The 20,771-nt window shown below is 40.5% G+C and overlaps 1 long non-coding RNA gene across 7 annotated transcripts in view; it reads right to left on the bottom strand.

Annotated features, from left to right (window-relative positions):
* The window catches only part of LOC309653710, a 249,284-nt gene that overhangs the window by 63,787 nt on the left and 164,726 nt on the right, over positions 1-20,771 (bottom strand). For all 7 annotated transcript variants that reach the window (XR_014259397.1, XR_014259398.1, XR_014259399.1 and 4 more), the window contains one exon: positions 17,397-17,551. This is a non-coding gene — a long non-coding RNA (uncharacterized lncRNA). The remainder of the gene's footprint in view (positions 1-17,396; positions 17,552-20,771) is intronic.

Here is a 20,771-nt window from a genome sequence, read left to right as displayed (position 1 = left end):
TCGTCCAAAGAGAAGATACCAGGTTCATAATCTGTGATAACATCATCCCCTCCTCTCAAGGAGTATCTGCAACAGGATGCAACACTATCTGTTCTAGCTATTGCCACCACTGTTGTAACTTTTTCTGGGGCAAAAAGATCCCTAATCCCTTTCAGTCAGCATCACTGAGAAGGGGCCAGGCCATGGAAAAGTCTGAAAAAGAATGGTAATCCAAAAGATAGTTTGCATTTTCTCCTAGACACAAAAATACTAGTGACTTCTCTACCAATTGATACAGGAATATTTTTTCCTGTCTTCTAAATATTCCATTATACTTGAATAAATCAAGCTCCCTGACTCTTCATTAGGGGCCCAGGGAATAACACCCCGTACGTCCCATTCTATAATAATGGTTTTGACATTTTTATTTCTATCTCTTTTCCATAGTCTACAAGCTTTAAGAGGAAGCACACAATGTACCTTATATTTACCATAATTTCATTGTATAGCACAGTGCCTGACCTGATATAGTATACACAAAAAATACTTCTTAGTTAAATGAATGTATCAAAATTTTCCCATCAGTAAGTCATGCCAACTAGCTAAAAGTTTAGGGTTTTGTCATTCCATACTTCTTCTTTTCCAAAGAAGTGCATGAGGTAGAAATTAGCCCTTTCTAAATATTATTGCATGTCTTTACATAACAAGAAAACTAAATAATAAAAAGCGTAGATTGAATTTTTCTTCACGAAACAACAGTTCTCAGTATATGAAACAACAGGATGGAATGCACAACTTGCTTTGGGGACCTCACCTGACTCTCCCTCAGATCATCTTGAAAAATGCACTGTGAATTATATCTTATCAGGTTAACTGACTACTCATTTTAGCTCTAAGTAAATGGCCAAACATAGCTGACATTTAACAGAGAACACAGAAGTAAAGATTGCAATCTTTTAAGTAAGTTTCAGACTTATCAAACATAGCATTTTTCTTGCATATTGCTGTCAGGAAAACTATGAGTAACACTTTTTTTTAAAAAAATCATCGTTGCCGTCAAAAACTGAAAAACTTTGTAAGTTAATTGGGAAGTAAATTAAGAATCAGCATGTGAAAAATATAAAATCAAAATATTCATTTCACACAAAACCTCTGTGTCATGATTAATAACACTATTTTATAATAATCATGATTTCTCACAGTTTGATCTTTATAGGTTACCATAAGAATGCAGTTGATTAGTGTTTGCATGTATCTTTCTTGGTTATTACCTCTTAATCTCCTTTCTACACAAACAAAGGCATAAGGATATTAAGAAGAAGGAGAAGGAGAAAGAAGAGAACAGAGAGAAGAGGAAGGAGAAAATGAAGACAGAAAAAATATTACATAAAGGAATAGTTACTTTTCTGTATCAATTTAGTTAGGCCACGGCAACCAGATATTTGGTCAAATATTATTCTAGATGTTTCTCTGAGGGTATTTTTTAGATGAGATTAACCTTTAAATCGGTAAACTTTGAGTAAAACGGATTACCCTCTATAATATGGGTGGGCCATAGCTAATTAGCCTCTTAAGGGAATTCTGCCAGCAGACAGCCTTCAGAATCAAACTGTAGCTCTCTCCTTAATTTACTGTCACCTAAGGAAAAGGCCATATGTCTCTCTGCGGAAGAACTGAAGAAATCCTTGTCATATGTACTGACTGCATTGTTGCAAAAAACCCTTTGTTCTAGCTATCTGGCTCTTCACCAATATATGAGCTATGGATCTTCAAATAGACACAGTTCCAGAAACTGAGTAGAGAATTATGACTTTTTCCTGGAGTGACTACTGTTCTCTTTCTGCTCCGCCATGCGTGCCATTTTCTTGCTGCAGACGTTAACAGCACCCAAGCTGGCTGCCTGTCTCTTTTGCCCTTTGGAACACGATGCTCACTATCTTTACCACCACCTTTAGGTCACATGAACCTTAGCTGCTTTTCTGACATTGGAGGTCACTCCTGTTATTTTGAGATCCATAGATTAACAATTCCAAGTTTGTTACTGCCTCCCTTGTCATCAACTCAGCCTTACGCAAGAGCGCTACCACTTAACCTGTTGTGTTGCCGATGCCGCTCATCAATGCAGTTTGGATGGCCCTGGCGAATGGTATGTATTCTGGCTCCTCCTGAAAACCTCTCCTCTGGTAGGTTTTCTGGACTCACGTAATTTATTCTATCCAGCTTTCTCTCTTCCTGTAGCCTCTTTATTCTGTCATGGCAACTCAGCTATGTCTGTTGCTCAACATGGGACATTTCTTTCTTCATTCTTCTAGAGTGTTGAGATAGCTCTATTTTCTGGGGCCCTTGCCTGAGTGTTCAATCCTCATGTCCTGAGAATTCTTGCTTATGCAGTCTTATATTCTGGCCTACTCAGCAAGTACCCCCAAAGTGCAATCCCTGGGTCATTCCTTCAACTCCTGCTAATATAAGCTAATTCTTATATCTCCTCTATAAGTGTGTATGCTCTTTCTTATCAACACATTCCAGTTGGATTAGGTTGCAATTTAATGTTAATTCCCAGCCTGTGACCCACGGGAGAAGAAATGAATCTCTCGAGGAAAGGTGGTCACCTGTTGCCCTTGTGAGACAGGCTACTACAGTGTTCTCTGTCAGGCATAAACTGTTAGCTTTCACTAGGAAGGACTGGTGAGTCACCTCTGTGAACTCTGAGGATTCCAGGGCTCCAGCACAGACAACTTCTTCAGGATCATCTGTCTAGAGAATCTATCCAGATATCCCCATCCCCCAATTCAGCTTGACAGGTGTTATTTTCAGCTCTTCTGAAATGTTTTCTGAAGTCCTTTAATAACACTAAAATAAAGCAGATTTTGCTGAGTGCTTTGAAGATGAAAAAGGGTTGCAGAAACTAGTCCACTTAACAGTCATTTGTCATGACATTATCCAGTTGCACAAGTCTCCACCAGACCCTGGAGAAAATATTTTTTCTTCAAGCATAAGATTTTTGGAGTTTACAGAAACTAAATACAAAAGTCATGCTGTAAAATGAAATCTTGAAATCCTCCTATTGCTGTTTGGGAATCAGAGATAGAGTGAATATCAATAAGTCTTAAGACTTATTGTAAGCCAACTGGAAGATCTGACCAACAAAATTGTGCAGTTTTTTCCCCCTTCCTTTAAATACAGGTATATGATTAAGAAGGGTTCCTTTCTCTGAATCTTCTCAGCCTCAAAATGTGACTTTGAGAGAAGAAGAAGAATATTGTGATGTGATGAGTAGTTAAAATGGTTGCTTTGAAATCCATTTGCTTTGAATGGTTGCTTTGAAACGGGAGGCAGCTAAATTTACGTTCTCTTCTTTGAGCTGTAGCTGGCTTTTTTGAAGTCAGTCCCATGCTTGTCTGGTTCAGGGGTCAGTCAGATATTTGGGTAAAATTTATACACAGAGTTTGGGGCTTCTCCTCCCTAACTCTGTACTTTCTGCCATTTTCACCTTCAGATTCCAGAAGCTATGACTGCCCTGAACTCTGTCTTCTAGTTCTCCACAAGAATGAGGCTGATTTCTATTGAAGCTTTAGCCTCCCTGTCAGATGTAACTCTGGAGTAGTCTCAGGCTAAAAGCAAAACAAATGAGAAACTCACCTTTTACCCTGTGGTTTTCTCTGTTTCTAAGTGTTAACTCCCCTCTAGTATCTGCTTTTTATATATTTATTTTTCCAGAAAATATATCCACCTTTTCTTTATTCAACTTAAATCACTGAACTACATCAAGCCAAAAAGCCCTACTATTTTACATGTTATATGCCAGAAAACATACCTCACTAGAATATCGTATAGTAGTAATTTGTTATATTTAGGCCTAGTTAGATAAAGAAACAGTATCGAGCAGAGCTTTTTTAACGAAAAAAGGGAGGAAGAAGCTGCAATTTCCTATTCCTACATTAATAATTTTCATTAGAGTCGGTGTTCTTTGTGGGAAGAGAAGAGAAAACTAAATATAAAACTAGAATTTATGCATTGGCCAAAATACACAGACCTAGAGGAAAATGTTGTCTAATTAAAAGATCACTGAAAATTATTTGCAGGCTATGATATCTACAATTACTAATCATTCTTATGTATAGTGTTCTATAGAGATTTTTTTTTTTTAACATAGAGATTTTCTGAGACTTGACCAGTTTCTCAAGTGTCCCTCCAGGATAAAAAATAGTAATAAAAATAAAATTAAACATTTCATCAGTTTTAAAATTTAAAAATCATTTAAAGTTAATAAGGAGCCATAGAGTATTATTTATTAAGACTGTGAGATAGCAACATTTTAGATTTAAGTATACAGAACATAATAATCCTTTGAGAAAACAAACAAAAATTTAATAGAAGTGTACCATACATATGTTCAAATTAGGAAGTTTTAATTGACATGTGGTGTGGATTTTTTTCTTCATGCCTATTATTAGATTTAATATAGTTTACAGTTCAAAAGATTAAATCTCTTTGTATTATTATGGTTTGACAGTAAACCTGGATTTTCAAGCACATGGGTGACAGTAATGCAACTGGAAAGTTTCAGAGATAATAATACAGACCCATGTAGAGGGTGTAATTGTCCCAGGGGGGTAAGAGACATAGGTGTACTTGCTTATTCATAGACTGGTGACAGTTTACTATGACGCTAATCCTTACTTGTTTGAATGAATTAAATATATTGAAAATGAATGGTCATGAAGGCTGAAACATTTGACGCTAACATCCTAGCAACATTTCTTAGTTTCCTGTTGGTACCGAAGTACAAAATGCTAGGAAATATCAGTGACGTTTATTGAAGCGATTTCCTTTTTCTGTACTTGTGGGTTGATACTTCCAATCAAGTGTTGCTGATTAGATTCTGAAAGCATGTAATTGATTTTCAAACTCTTTACATCCTGGTTGCTATGTTTAAACAGCCACAGGAGAAACATTTCCTGAGTCTAGGTAGATTGCTTTTTGTTTTACATGAGCAATAGCTTAAAAGGTGAGTTGACATTTAAAGAAATAAATATTCAAGCACGAGGTACATTTGAAAGTCATTAAGATTAATAAAGGTTTACAATAACATATTATCCTTAAGTGTTGACACAAATACTATGCTCTACTTATCTGACACTAATCTGTCTAACATATGAAGAATGGAAGCAATGATTTGATTTTGACCCAAATAATGATGTAATCATAACCTTTGCAAGAATGAATTAAAGCATATTCTAACCTTTTCATTATTTCACATTTTCACTACCAGAAAATCATTACTCAAAAGGGAAAGGAATGATTTTGCAACGGGGTCTTGCTTAGGGTTATATTTCAATTCCTCATAATGAAACATAAAGAAAGGACAGGAAAAAGAAGGTGAGGACATTCTATCAAATCACTACTTGCAGTTTTTCATATGTAATACTCAGTATAGTTTAAGACTTAACCAAGAGAACAACCCATTATGTCTCAGCAGCAAATCTGTCAATATGCTGATGGAGCAGAGGCATAATATATGTTATTTGAATATTGCAACAGGTAACTTTTACTTGTAAAATGCAAGGAAGATTTTACTTTAAGGGAAAAACTTCACAACCTAAGGATTTAATTAAAAAATATCAAGTGAACAAAAATTCTGAAAGCCTGTGAACATTAAACTAGATGAAAATTACAAACTTTTAATATGAAAAATTAAGTAGATCATCCCTTGATTTGTTGAGCATAATAAAGCTTATTGAAACTAATCAAATGACATTTTTTCTTATGAAGGTCTTTCTGATATATAGCATTGGAAACTTACTTCATTGTTCATGATCATTAATGCTGAATTTAATTTAATTCTATTTATTTTAATATTCAAACCTTTATTAGCTTCTGACACCGGTCAACCCCACTCCTGGGAGCAGTTCCCTCCTATACTTGCAAGATCATTTAATATCTACTTCGTAAGGAAGTCTGCATTTAGACTCAGGTTTGTTTGCTTGATTAATCTGGTGAACTTAAAGACATTGCTTAGTCAAAATTCAAACAACACATGGATTCTAAATTGCTCCAAGGTCAATTCTCAATTCTATACAATTTGCTGATTTTTAAAGGGGGGAAAAAAAAGATTTTCTAACTTTTCTCCAATTGTTTCCAAGGACAACTGACAATTTAATGCTATCATTTACATGTAGGCCAAAACGTGATTTGTTCCTGTCTCCTTTTCATTTAATTCAACTTAAAAAAAAAAAATGTATTGATGGCCCACAATGAGCCAGGTTTTATTTCACTTTCCAAAGATACTTTAGTGAATCAAACAAAGATGCCTGCCTTTGTGGAGCTTATATTCTAGAAGCGACGGGGCAGCAGATAATGATAAACATGGACACATAAATGATATTTTACATTAAAAGGCAATGAGCCTTATGGAATGAAAGAACAAGGAAAGGGTTTTCAATTGTAGGCGGGGCCTGGGGGTGGATTATACTTTTACTTAGGCTGGTATGGGTAGACCTCCTTTTGGTGATAGTTGAGCCAAAAATTTGAAGAAGTGAGGGACTTCACCCATGAAGATATCTGGGGAAAATTGACCCATTCAGAGTCAGAGCAAAATCCTAAATGTGGAACTTGTCTGGTATGTTTGGAGAAAGCTATGAAGCTAGTGTCACCGGAGAAGCAGAAGGTGAACCGGAGCTCCCGCTGCATCTCAGTGATGTGAGATGTCTGAGAACTAAGGGAGGGGTAATCATGTGGGGCTTTTAAGTCACTTTGAAGAGTTTGGTTTATATTCAGAGTGAAATGGGAGCTAATTTAGAAAGACTGAACTTCTGTTTGTTAATGACAATTCTGGCTACCATATAGAGAAGTTGTGGGAGAGGAACTGGGGTCAAATCAGGTCACCTAACGATGAAGCGCTTCCTGTAATTCAGACAGGGAGTGACAGAAAATACAGCCAATCCAAATAAGTACATCTATTTCAGGAAACACCCTGAAGCATCTTTGAATAGGACACTATCTAGTTTACACACCAGTCACATCCGATATTCAAAGGATTTTATAAGGTTATCACTTTAAGTTAAGTTTGGGAACACACATTCACTCCTCTTCTGTGGAGAATGGCTTTTGGCAAGATATTTTTAGTGCCATAACTACATTTCAGTGTGAATTATTTGGTGTGCAGATTATATAAAACGCTTTGACGTATACTATATCAGTACACAGTAAAATCAAAGAGGAGAACTAAGCAGGGCTTAATTCATAGGCCTAGTGTTGCAAACTTCTTTCCCTTTGTCCCTCTGAAATCTGCTTCTCAGAGTTAGACACAATAGGTTGAGCAACAAGCAAGGATTAGGTATGGTTCACATATGATTCCAGAGTTGGTTTATAATCTTGAATGAGAACTGAAAAGTCAAAACCCCTTTACTACAATTCCTTTTCATGTGACTCTTGGGCATGCCATGTTTAAGAGGTACTGTGCCCCACATCCCTTTAGAAATACTAAGTATTTCTCTAACTGCCATTCTCCTAGCTCTTTCTAGTCATGGTTCCAAACTGAGCCATGATTTTGAACCATCATTCAACATTTTAACGAGTATGTATTTATGTATCTAGTAAGTTTGGCCAGCCTGGCATTTTCATATGGATTCCCACATATACAGTTTAGGAAGATTACACACATTAAAATGGTTCTTTCTTCCAAAAGTCCCTGTTATATTTACTATAGAGAAAAAAAATTGGATGATCATTTTAACCCTTGCTAATGTTTTTTACAAGATTACAAAAAGTTTTATCTAATAAATAACATAAAATATGTTTTATAAAATATAGATAAATTTTACAAAATATATACAGAGGTTGTATTAATAATTAATAATTAGTAAATAATTAATAACCAATACAAAACCAATCAGGGGGTTGCTGCTCAGATACACAATTATGAGGATAAAAACAGAACAAAAACAAACATCACTGGAATACAGACCCCCCTCAGCTCCACCACTAACTAATAATAGGGATTGTCCTTAAGGACCTCCTGCCTCCCTCTTGCTGTCAGAATCCATTGTTAGCGACACCCTTTCTCTTTCATCCCTCCACATGTGTACAAAACTCCCAGTACAACTGTATTTAGCTGTGTTCTTTCTCATATCAGGTAAAAAGTAATACGCAAATAAATATGTAATCAACGAGGTGAGTTATTTGTCAAATCTTGTGAGTTGCAAGGCCTTCTTAGTATGACAGCTAAGGAGAAATTCAATGTTTATATTAGAAAAAAAATGAATTTAATTATGAAATGTAATCAGCACTCATATGCTGTGTGCCTGCTCCTTGAAAAAAGTTTTGCTAAGTCATGCCTTCAATTTCAAGACCTTACAGTTCATTGGAATGAGGAACTATGAATAGATATGTGCACATCACTACCTCCAGTATAAGACACTGGGAGAGAAGAGCTGGAAGGTAGCACTATAATGCCCTAGATTGCACTAGACATTAAATCTTTACCCATAGGATACCCATTTCATTTTACTAAATGGCTCTCTATAAACCTAGTGAAATGAATGATTTGCCAGATATTGTAAAGAGGGTAGAACTACAGGATTTTATAGTGTAGGTTCAAACTCTTTGCCTGACTCTCGTAGTTTATAAGCTAGTCTCTTGCAGCCTTCACACAATGATGTTAAAAGCAAAGCAGCTACAAATTCCCTACCGTCGTCCTGGGCCCCCGTATCTCCAACCAGGAGTCGCTGAGAGGACAGAGCAAAGCGTCACCCTGCTGAATAGCAATTACTGCTTCTGTAATACCTATAATAACTGGCCCTAGTTTATAAAATTGAAACAAATTGCTTACAAGTGATTATTTTCAAGCAACATAAATAGTTTAAAGCTACTGCATCTGAAAAGTTAATTACCCTGAGTGCAACTCAGCATAATTTGCCTTTATAAAATATTTTATATTAAAAACCAGGCTGTTCACTAATGTCAGACAAAGGATTGTTCCCTTTGTGACAAGTTCACTTTTAATTTGCTTTTATTAATTATTTACTGATCCTATTAATAAAGAAAAACTGGAAATATATTACATAGCCTTTTATTTTTGGAAATTGAGATATATTTAGAACTAAAGAGGAAATGAAGGAAGTAAATGTTCTTGTAATTCTTCACTCTCTGGCCGCTTCTATTCCAGAGACAGGAACAGCCCCCAAGACCACACTGTGAATTCGTCTGAGAATATCAACTGGGCTCAGAAACTTCCTCTCCCCCGCCCTCCAGCAAAACACATTTTATAACCAATCTTAACGAGCTGCAGTCTAGTGACTGTCAGTGGTCAGACCAACAAAGCTGACAAATTAATTTACCTTAAAGCATAGTTAAGTGGTAATAGCAGTGCTGTTTTCTCAGAGAATGTTTGCATTTCAGTAGGGACTCCAGGTTACCCCAAAGGAATTGACAATTAATAGTGAAGCTATACAAATGGCACTGATCAGAAATACCTATACAAATGGGACAGGATTAAGGTATATATATTTTTTCTACATATATTTGCTCCTACAATTTCAATTAGGTAATGATTTTCTGTTTTCTTTCTCAATGGACATTTGTTGTAGGAAAGCAGAAAAAAGCAGCTTAAAGCCAAAGACTTTTCCAGTATTTTATAAAATCTGAAATTGAATAAAGAGGTAGGTGTTCCACGTTAGAAATAAAGAGGATGATAACTTTGGGAAAGACAAGCCAACGACGGGCTGGTTTTCCCCAAGGATGAAAGCAGGTTGGAAGAACCTGAGGATTGTGAGAGTCGTGAGCCGACCTCCACCTGTTTGTGGGGAGGAGGCTGGGGGTGAGCTCGGGCTTATGGAAAAGGATGGAACTGAGCAACGTGGACGCTGGATCCCCACCCAGGAGCATCTGTATTGACCTAGTTCCTGAGCACGGCCCAGAAGCAACAGAGCTAATGGGAATGTGTTCTATAATACCTTGGGGCCATGTAAACATGTAAAGCACTGCGTTGTGCTGGAGTGGAAGTGTGCGCCCCACTAATTGCGTTTAAATTGTACTTCTCCCATTCCTAGTAACTCTATTTTTGCATCCACACCCCAATCTCTCAGCTTCTGTCTTTCTAGGTGTCTCCTTGAGCGCTATACATCACAGCAGATGCAAAGCAGGGTGTGATACATCTTTCTGGAGCATCAAGTTTTTTTTGTTTTAAAGTATTTATTTATTTATTTATGGCTGTGTTGGGTCTTAGTTTCTGTGCTAGGGCTTTCTCTAGTTGTGGCAAGCGGGGGCCACTCTTCATCGCGGTGCGCGGGCCTCTCACTGTCGCGGCCTCTCTTGTTGCGGAGCACAGGCTCCAGATGCACAGGCTCAGTAATTGTGGCTCACGGGCCCAGCTGCTCCGCGGCACATGGGATCTTCCCAGACCAGGGCTCGAACCCGTGTCCCCTGCATTGGCGGGCAGATTCTCAACCACTGCGCCACCAGGGAAGCCCGAGCATCAAGTTTATTAACTAGAATTGGAAGAACCAAGGAGTCCTTGGAACAAGAACTATCCCCCTCCCCCACCAACACGGAAGACAGAAGAGTGGGGGAGGGGAGACGTGACCCAGGAATGACAGTCCAGTCTCTGAAGTTTCACCCAGGTGGGGGTTGAGGGGCAGACCTGCAGCCACGGTGGCCTCGCCTTCGGTCGCCCGGGCTGCTCCGGACCATCCTCTGAGCTGGCCAGGGTCTTGGATACGATGCTTCTGAAGGCCGCGCAGAGAACACCCTCATCTTCCCCTGCACCGGGCCCCAGGGAGCGCGGCGGCCTGACCTTCCTGCCTCGGTCATGCATGGGGTTCACATGGGCTCACTTTATTATGACGCCGCATGCTGGGCAGCTTGCAACAAAGATGTTTCAAAACAAAGTTCCAGATTCTCCTAGCCACCCCTTGCTTTTTCTGGCTGTGGCCAGAGGGAGTGGATGAGGACACACTCTCAGGCTGCCCAGTGTGGGAGGACCCTCCAGTGTTGGACACACCCGGGGGGCAGCTGGTTCCCTCTGGGGCTCCAATCCTGCTGCTGGTGGAGGGGGATGTCCCAGTGCCACACTGGGGGGCTGGGCTGGGGGTGGCAGTCCTCGACTGCAGGCTGGGTGGGGGACAGGCAGACTCACCGGTCTTCTGCCCCGCCTGCTGGTCTTCCTGCAGCTGCACGTTTTCTCCCTGGTAGAGCCACCTGCTTTTCAGGGGGGACACCACAGGGCTTGGAGAAGGCTCGAGTTCACTGCCGCTGAGGTCCCCGCGACAGAAGGGCCTCACAGTTACGATGGAGGCCCCTACCTGGGGTTTCTTGGCGCTCACACTGCCTGTTCCAGCATCCTGGATCTGGTCGCAAGTCAAGCCCGGAGTCGTCACCGTTGTCACCTTCAGGTCCTCTTCACAGGGTGGCTGCAGTGGCTCCTTCTGGCCCATGTTTAACCAAGCATGCCTCATGAGGTCAGGTAAGGTGCCTCTGTCACTGGGGTTGAGGGCAATCATTTTTTGTAATAGATCCCTTATCTCCAAAGACAGATAAGGTGGGATGTGGTATTTCCCTTGTAGGACTTGCTTCCGCAGCTCCTGGAAGTCTTTTCCCACAAAGGGCCGGGACCCAGTTACCATGGCGTAGAGCACTACTCCCAGGCTCCACACGTCCACCGCAGGGCCGCTGTAGCTCTGCCCCAGGAAGATTTCCGGGGCACAGTAAAGGGGTGTGCCGCAGATTGTGTCCATTTGTCCAGAGTCATCACACTTGTTGCTGAGGCCAAAGTCTGTAAGTTTGATATTCATGTTCGAATCAAAGAGGAGGTTCAGTGGCTTCAGGTCCCGATGCACGATGCCCCTCTGGTGGCAGTGCTGCAGGGCGGAGAGCAGCTGCTGGAACGGGCCTCGGGCCTCCGCCTCTGTCATACGGCCATGGATCTCCAAATAGTGGTACATGTCCCCCCCACTGAGGTACTCCATCACCAGAATAAATGCCTCCTCTGTGTTAATCGCCCCCAGCAGTTTTACAATATTGGGGTGATTCAGGAGCTTCATACCGCACACTTCCCGGAAAAGTGCCTGGACACTTGCGACGTTCTGACGCCTTTTCTTAACCACCTTGAGAGCCACCTGTGTCCCGGTCAGAATGTGCCGCGCCAACTTCACTTTACCGAAGGTGCCTTCACCAATGGTGCGGAGGATCTCAAAGCCATCAATATGAGCCTCCTTGTCAGCAGAGTTGGCTGTGAGGCCCTGCATCGTGGTGACCTGCTAACTACACTGACTGACAGCACTACCTAGCAACGCTAACTACGCTAACTAACAATGCTAACTGTACTAACAGTGCTAAGTGTGCTGTCTCTACTAACAACGCTAACTACGCTAACTGTACCAACGGCGCTAACTAGCACTAACTACACTAACTATGCTAATCAAGTATTAACTACACCAGCTATGCTAACTATACCAACAGTACTGACTATGCTAACTGTACTAATCTAGCAATACTAACTAAAATTAAGATACAAATGAGAAAAAGAACAAAGGAAGAAAAGAAAGCAGAAGAAATGGAAAAGAAACACCAAAAAATGGAGAAGAAAAAATTTAAAACTAAAAGAAATGATAAAGAGAGAAAAATGAGAAGAAGGCAAAGAAGAAAGAAAAATGAGAAAAATAAAAAAGAGTAGAGAAAAGAGAAAAACAAATCAACAAAATGGCAGAAACAAGGAAAAAACAAGCTAACTGTAGGTCCAAGGCCGTCAGGTCACCAAAAGCAGCTTCCTGGGCTCTAAGGACCAAAAACCTGGGCCCAGCTGCCCCTTTTACAGGGCTCTGTGAAGTACATCACAGTGGTGCACTCTGAGGTCAGAGCAAGAAATGGACGCATCACAGCTGGGGGTAAACCACAGGGGTTTTCTCACTTCTTGAGTTCAAGGCCCCTTTACACTTAGGAAAAAGGATCCCAAAGAAATTTTTCTTTACGTGTGTTATTAGACATTGGTATTCACTTTGTTATAAATTAAAATCTGTAGGATACTTCAGTGGCCTTTTTATTTCTCGTTTGAAAATCTGTAATAATTTTAAAGACCTCATAATGTCTACACTTGAAATATTCAATTCCTTTTCCTTAAATTCTGGTCTCAAAATAATGTTACAACTTAACTGACTTCACGATACTATACAAAATGTTCTGCCGCATAAGACACGATAAGGTACATTATGAAAGTTCTATGAAGCTGAGAGAAGATTTGCCAGGAAGGTCATGAGCAGATTTCTCATCAGGAGCCTCGGAGGCCAGATGGCATGGCTCAATGTACTTCAAGTGTTGAAGGAAAGAAACCGTCAACCAAGAATCCTATATCTAGCAAAACTTTCCTTCGAAAATGAGGGAGAAATCAAGACATTCCCAGTTAATCAAGAGTTGAGAGAGTTCTTAACCACCAGACCCGCCTGCCACAGGGAGTTCTTCAGGTTGGAGTCAAGGACCCTGCACAGTAGCTCAAAGCCTTATGAAGAAATAAAGACCTCTGGCAAAAGTAGATAGACGGGCGATGAGAAAAGCTAATACTGTTGTAACTTTGGTTTGTAGCTCCACTTTTTGTTTTCTATTTGATTTAAGAGACTAATATATAATAAAACACACCACACACATAGAAATCAAAAAAAAAAAATCTATACCTAAAGCTATTACTAGAATTAAAAAATTTCACACATCTTATTAATATATACACTTGATGAAAAAAGCGTTGAAACTTAGCATCAATATTGATATAACTATTTAGGAATTTAGATGACATGTTCCCCTATGTAATTAAATTAATATTTGGGAGAAAATTAGGAGATAAAAATTCTTTGAAATCTTAACATTTCATTATAAAAATAACCTTAATAATTACATAAATGAAGTAGAACTTTGGTGTGTAGATTTCTATCTACATATACATGGAAAATTATGAAATATATACAAACATGTACACACAGAATGGCCTTTACATATTCTATGAAAAATTCGTTCCCACCAACTAATGTATCACGGAAAAAAATTTCCAGAGGAGATATAGATAGACAGATAGATAGATAGATAGACAGACAGACAGATATGGATATATGTATCTATGTTTGCCTCTATAGACCCTTACTAGTAGTTGACATTATGGATGGTTCTACTAATTGACTCTTCTCAAATTTCTCCATGTAAGTTTGAGATAAACATGTAGGACAGCTTTCTTACCATGTGGGTAGTAAATGGGAGCAACAAGGACTATTGAAGGAGAACACAGCACATTGCTGCGTTAGTCTACTGAATGTACTAAAAGGAGAAATTGAACCATCCCCATGTCAATCCTTGGGGATTAAGCAGAAGAACAAGGTGTTTACGTTACTCAAGTTTCAAACAAGCGAACAGACACCTCAGCACTTCCAGGTAATTACATTTCCACAAAAACTCCTATGAACATGCCAATAAGTCCAGAGCATCAAGAACTATGGCTAAAGAGACCTTATGAGGCACTCAAAGACCTCACTTAGCCTAGAGTAAGTGGTTATACAGACTAATCCTTCTGTAACCCAAGTGAGGGGTGGAGAAGAAGCACTTCCTCATAGCATAGGGCAGTGGTGATGGACAGAGAATATGCAAGGAATGAACTCTTAATACTGGCATCTTGTAGGCACACAGAGTATATAGATCATAGGAACAATGAGAAAAGAAACCTTTAGTTCCTTTAATTGGCTGAATTCATTAGAGGCTAGTATGGTTTAGACAAAAAAAAAAAAAAAAAAAAAGAGGCTCTTTCTAGCACAAGAGTTGGAAGATTGGTGGCCTATTTCAGTAGTTCTTATATAATCCAAACTCAGGTGAACAAGTGTTAGAGACAATATACTTTATTATGATCAATCTTTGTAGGAGAGGCATAAACCCAGTCTGATTATATTTGAAAAAAAACTACTGTGATAATACTTCCCTTCCATGTGTTGGAGTATAATCTGCCATAATATATTTGGAGAAAATCTCGAATTTATCACATTCACAGTGAAAAAAAGAACAATCTGCCAGGGATTGGGGAGGGGAAGAGGGAAGGATGAACAGCTAGAGCAGACAGGATTTTTAGGGCAGTAAAACTATTCCACATGATGTGGTGGTAATGGTGGGTACATAACATCATGCCTTTGACAAAACCCACAGAACTGTAGATCACAAAGAATGTGAGCCCTTAAAATAACTGACTTTATTTTATAACAATGTATCAATGTAGGTTCAATTTTAACATGCTTACCACACCAAGGCAAGATGTTAATAATGAGGGCAAGGGAAGGAGTGGGAGGGGGAGTATATGGGAACTCTGAACATTCTGCTCAATTTTTCTGCAAGCTCAAAACTATTCTAAAAATAAATTCCAATAATTCAAACAATGGAAAGGGAATAAGAAAGGCATATGAAGTTAATACTAAACTAAAAACTTTGGAGTAGGCATATTAATTTCAACAAAGCTGATTTAAGAATCAGCTTGGGACACCTGGAAACAAAGGGCAGGGTTAGCCCCTGCAGCCAGTGCTGCTTTACAAGATTTGGAATAAACACATAACTGAGTCTTTTGCTCCATGTGGGAGTGAAGAAAAGTGTAGGAGGGGCCTTGCCTCCAGCCTTACAGTCAGCTCCCTGAGGGGTTGTTCTCTATCTTGTTTCATACTGAGACTGTTTATTGGTGACATTCTTTCTGGGTCAAAACCATTCCAGTGGGGGTAAGCTGAGACGAAGTGAGAGAGTGTCATGGACATACATACACTACCAAATGTAAAATAGATAGCTGGTGGGAAGCAGCCGCATAGCACAGGGAGATCAGCTCGGTGCTTTGTGACCACCTAGAGGGGTGGGATAGGGAGGGTGGGAGGGAGATGCAAGAGGGAGGAGATATGGGGATATATGTATACATATAGCTGATTCACTTTGTTATACAGCAGAAACTAACACAACATTGTAGAGCAATTATACTCCAATAAAGATGTTAAAAAAAATTTTTTTTTAATTAAAAATACCAAGGAAAAGGTGGGACCTTACATATTAATAAAAGTATCAATTCTCCAAAAAGACATAAAACTCCTAAAGTTGTGGAATCTGACATCAAGCTTTCAATATATGTGAAGCAAAAACTGATAGATCAAGTAGGTACAGAATCAGTAAGGATAGACTTGACCTGGACAGTAATAGCAATCAAACTAATATAATTGGCATTTATAGACTACTCCACTCAACAACAATGAAATATACATTTTTCTCAAGCTCATGTGGATCACAGAGAAAAGTCTCAAGAGGAATTTTAAAAAGCAATTATATAGAATTAAAAATTTTAAAAAAATTGTAGATACAGAGAAAGCAGTGCTGAGAGGAAAATTAAGTGCATATATTCAGAAAGAAGAAAGATCTATAATCAGTAATCTGAGCTCCACCTCAGGAAACTAGAGAATGAAGAACAATTTAATATTAGTGTAAGCAGAAAGTAAAAAGAAATAATACATATGTGAGCATAAGTTATTGAAACTGAAAACTTTAGTAGAGAAAATCAATGAAACCAAAAACTTCTTTGAAAAGACCAGCAAAACTGATAAACCTCTAGCCAGGTTAACAGAAAAAGAAAAGAAAAGAAAAAATAATTACCAATATCAGAAATCAAAGAGACGTCATCCTGACCTGTTTCATGAATGTTAAAAAGGCAGTAAAGAACAACAAGCAGAACTCTATAATTTAGATGAAACAGAATGATTTCTTCACAGACACAAATGCTTAAAACTTACACAAGGAGAGACAGGTAATCTGATCAGGCCCATATCTATTAAAAAAAAATTGTATCAATAATCAAAAACCTTCCAAAAAAGAAACCTTCAGTTCAGATAGTCACCGGTGAATTTTACCAAATCAAAAGAAAGGGTGCCAATTACCACAATCTCTTCCAGAAAACAGAAGCTGAGGAAACTCATTCTATGAGGTCAGCATTACCATAATACCAAAACCAGACACAAGCATTACGTGAAATAAAAATATTTATATATCATGTTAAGAAGTTGAAAACTTTCTCACTAAAATCCAGAAAAAAGGAAAGATATTCTCTTTTACTCTTCCTACTCTCCGTTTTACTGAGATTTTTAGCTAGTATTTTAAAACAAGAAAAAAAAAAAAAAGAGAAAGTATTTGGCTTGGAAAGGATTAAATAAAGCTGTCTATACTTGCAGATGACATGATTGTCTCTGCAGAAAAATATAATTTTGGAAAATTATGGAAATAATAAAGGACTATAACAAGGTCACAGGATTCATGGTTTAGTATATATTTTTGTGTATATGCTATACATACATATATATGTATTTTGTATATATACCGTACATATAAATATAAACACACATTCATTTAATAAGTCAATGAAATTTGAAATTAAAACATACCATGTTGGGCTTCCCTGGTGGCGCAGTGGTTGAGAATCTGCCCGCCAATGCAGGGGACACGGGTTCGAGCCCTGGTCTGGGAAGATCCCACGTGCCGCGGAGCAACTGGGCCCGTGAGCCACAACTACTGAGCCTGCGCGTCTGGAGCCTGTGCCCTGCAACAAGAGAGGCCGCGACAGTGAGAGGCCCGCGCACCGCGATGAAGAGTGGCCCCCGCTCGCCGCAACTAGAGAAAGCCCTCGCACAGAAACAAAGACCCAACACAGCCAAAAATAAATAATAAAATAAATAAATTAATTTAAAAACCACTGTTTGTGGTATTTAAAAAAAATAATAATAATAATAAAGGAACCCAACTACTAATGTGACCTCCGGGGAGGCTGACCAACTCCTCCTGGCTTGCCTGGGGCTCCCCCAGTTTTAGTGCTGAAAAGCTCCTTGTCCGAGGACATCCTTGGTCTCAGGCAAACCAGGACAGGTGCTCACCCTGCCTCCAGGGTCCCCCTTGGTCTGACCCTGACTCTTCCCTACTCTCCCACCTCTTCCTCTTGCTCCAAGATGACTGGCGGCCCTCAGTTCCTCCATCAGGGCTCACTCCTGCCTCCCGGCCTGCCTTTGCCCGTGCTCTTCCCTCATCTGGAATACTCTTCACTTTACTCACTCTCCAGCTCTCAGCTCAAATGTCACTTCCTGGGGCCAAGCTTCTCTGACCCGATCCCAACCCCCAGGCTTGGTCACATCCCTGCTACACTCTCTCACAGCACACGGTGTGCTTTTCCTTCACAGCACGCATCACAGTTTATACAACTGTGTTTGTGTTTGGTTAGTGTCTGTCTCCCTGTGTAGGTACATGTCTTCAGGACTGGGATTGTGTCTGTTTTCTCTCTGCTTTCTCGGTCCCTAGGAACACGGTAGACAGTTAATAAATATTTGCTGAATAAAGAAGATGAACTGATGTAGTCAGAATCCAGTCCACACGTCTCCACGACAGAGACTGCCAGCCAACCCCAGTATCTCTTCTCTCTTCTTCCACAGGACTAGAATCCTGACTTTGGCTGGCATTCCACCTTCCCTACGTGCTGGGTATAGCCCTGTAAGTGAATTCTGGCCAAGAAGTGCTATGTGCAGTTTTCAAAAGGTTCTATTGAGAGGGGTGTGTACTCCTTGCCCTCCCTCCTCCCTCCTAGCTGGAATGTAGGTGTGATAACTGACATTCAGCAGCCATCTTGGATCAGGAAGTAGCTGTGGGCGTGAAACCCCTGCAGGGTGGAAACAAAGTGGAAGGAGCCTGGGCCTCTGACACTATGGAGCCCATTCCAGCCCTGGGGAGCCATGTCTGAGCTTTGCCATAAAAGAAATAAACTTAATTCACTTATTTGGGGTTGTTCTGTTACTCCACCATACCTAATCCTGCCTAACAGCCTCTCTCTTGCTGGTCCCTTCTGACTTCTAACATGCATGTCAGAAATGGTGTGGGAATTCCCTGGTGGTCCAGTGGTTAGAACTCCGCACTCCCACTGCAGGGGGCACGGGTTCAATCCCTGGTCAGGAAACTAAGATCCCACAAGCCATGCGGTGTGGCAAAAAAACAAAAAAGAAAAGAAAAAAGAAAAAAAAGAAATGGTGAGCCACCACTCTGTTTTCCCTTCCCTTAAATACACTCATGTAAATATAAAGCAGGAAGTGAGGCTGTGAAGCGGTCACCTAGTGGGATGGCTTCGGGGTAGTGGAATGAGCAGGCCCCAGGGAGTCAGGAACTGAGCTCCAGGTCTGGTCCTAGACAGTCGAGCAACTTGGACCTCAGCTTCCTCCCCTATAAACAAACACAAGGAGGCCAGGCCACTCACCACCGTTCTCCTCCAAATGCCTCTTTATGTTAACATGTTTCAGAGTTATGTTAGTGGAATAGTCACGCTGTGGTACAGGCACAGGATTTTAAGTAGTTGTGAAACAACTGAGGTTCAACTAAACTCAAAACATTACTCAAAACTTGCCCTACAGGAAAGATGCCTGAGCGTGTACAGAAGATACATGAGACCTTGACAAGTGCCAGCAAATACTCCACCCGAGACATGCGTGCTTAGATCTGCAGGTCTATTACACCAGCTGACCTGAAAGCAGAATTCTGATAAAGAGCCTTTTCCGCAAGGGCTTGTCTGGGACCCCAGTTTCTAAATGACAGCAAGAAATAAAAGAGGAAGGTTGAGGAGCCTGGGGGAGTGGGAAGGGAAAGGAGAATTGTACCATCACATGTTACAGGCTCCAAACTTTGAATGAATCAGTGAGGTATATGTGGGAGAAGATGCTGGAATATCCAAGCATGAGGAACAGTGCAGTACAAGGTAGGTCTATACGCAGTGGCCGTACCAGTCCTCTGTCATGACAATCAGCTGAGTACCCCAAACTGAGTTTAACAAATGTTTAAGAAACAAGAGAGGGATACACCGTGGATAAAACTGATCTAATAAACTCTCAGTTTGAGTGATTTTTCTCTTTATTTCAGATTTCAGAGGAAGGAATCGATGCACCCGAGTCTTGCACTGCTTCAGGTGCAAAACTGAGGGACCCAACATTTATATTAATAATTCGATTGGCTACGTCTGCATTTCACGGTTCGAGGCCAGCCTTAGCTACAAACTGAACTCCCAGTTCATTTGTTAAATACCAAGTAAAATGACACAGAGCTGATCGGGTCCGCTGACTTCAGTGCCACTCAGCCCTTCACATCTGGGTGGTGACTGACTGTCCTCGCCCACGCCGGCCTGGCTGGCCATCTCTTCCACTTCCCCTGTCCTCTCAGCCATTCTGCTGCTTCCACAGCATTTCAACCTATCCTGGCAGGCGATTTGGAAGACACAGAGCACTCAGTTTTCCTGTCACTTTAGCGATCTCACAGCAAAGTTGAGGTCTTCTTGTCACAGATCAACAAATATAACCACGATGTGCCTGCTGTCACTCACTCTAAGACCCAGGGAAAGGTTCTCTCTTTACAGGGAAGAAGTTCAGTCCACCTCAGCTTGGGAGACACAACGCTCCGGGGAACCCTCTCTGCCCCGGCTGAGGGGAGAGACACACAAGGTTCAAAGCCCGCGCCCCTGCCCACCTCCGCTCCTGAGCCACTTGGGAACTGGCCTGTACCCACGAGGTCCTCCACGCCTGGGGGCAGCAGGAGCTCAGGTCCACTGTAATGGGCACATGAGAAGGCAGGATACTTTTTTTTCTTTCAGTGAAAAAGACAGCTGTATTTGATTTACATTTAACAAGATTTACAAAAAGGGGTAGGGGTGGTCCTGGGCTCCTGGCCCCCCCAGATCTGGGCAGTGCCTCCAGGACAGCCTGTCTGACAGGCCGAGACCGGGACCCCCAGGTCTTCTG

Source organism: Balaenoptera physalus (genome assembly GCF_965194825.1).
Source record: "Balaenoptera physalus genome assembly, contig: HAP1_SCAFFOLD_967, whole genome shotgun sequence".
Taxonomy (NCBI): domain Eukaryota; kingdom Metazoa; phylum Chordata; class Mammalia; order Artiodactyla; family Balaenopteridae; genus Balaenoptera; species Balaenoptera physalus.
This window is presented reverse-complemented; position numbering and strand designations above follow the sequence as displayed.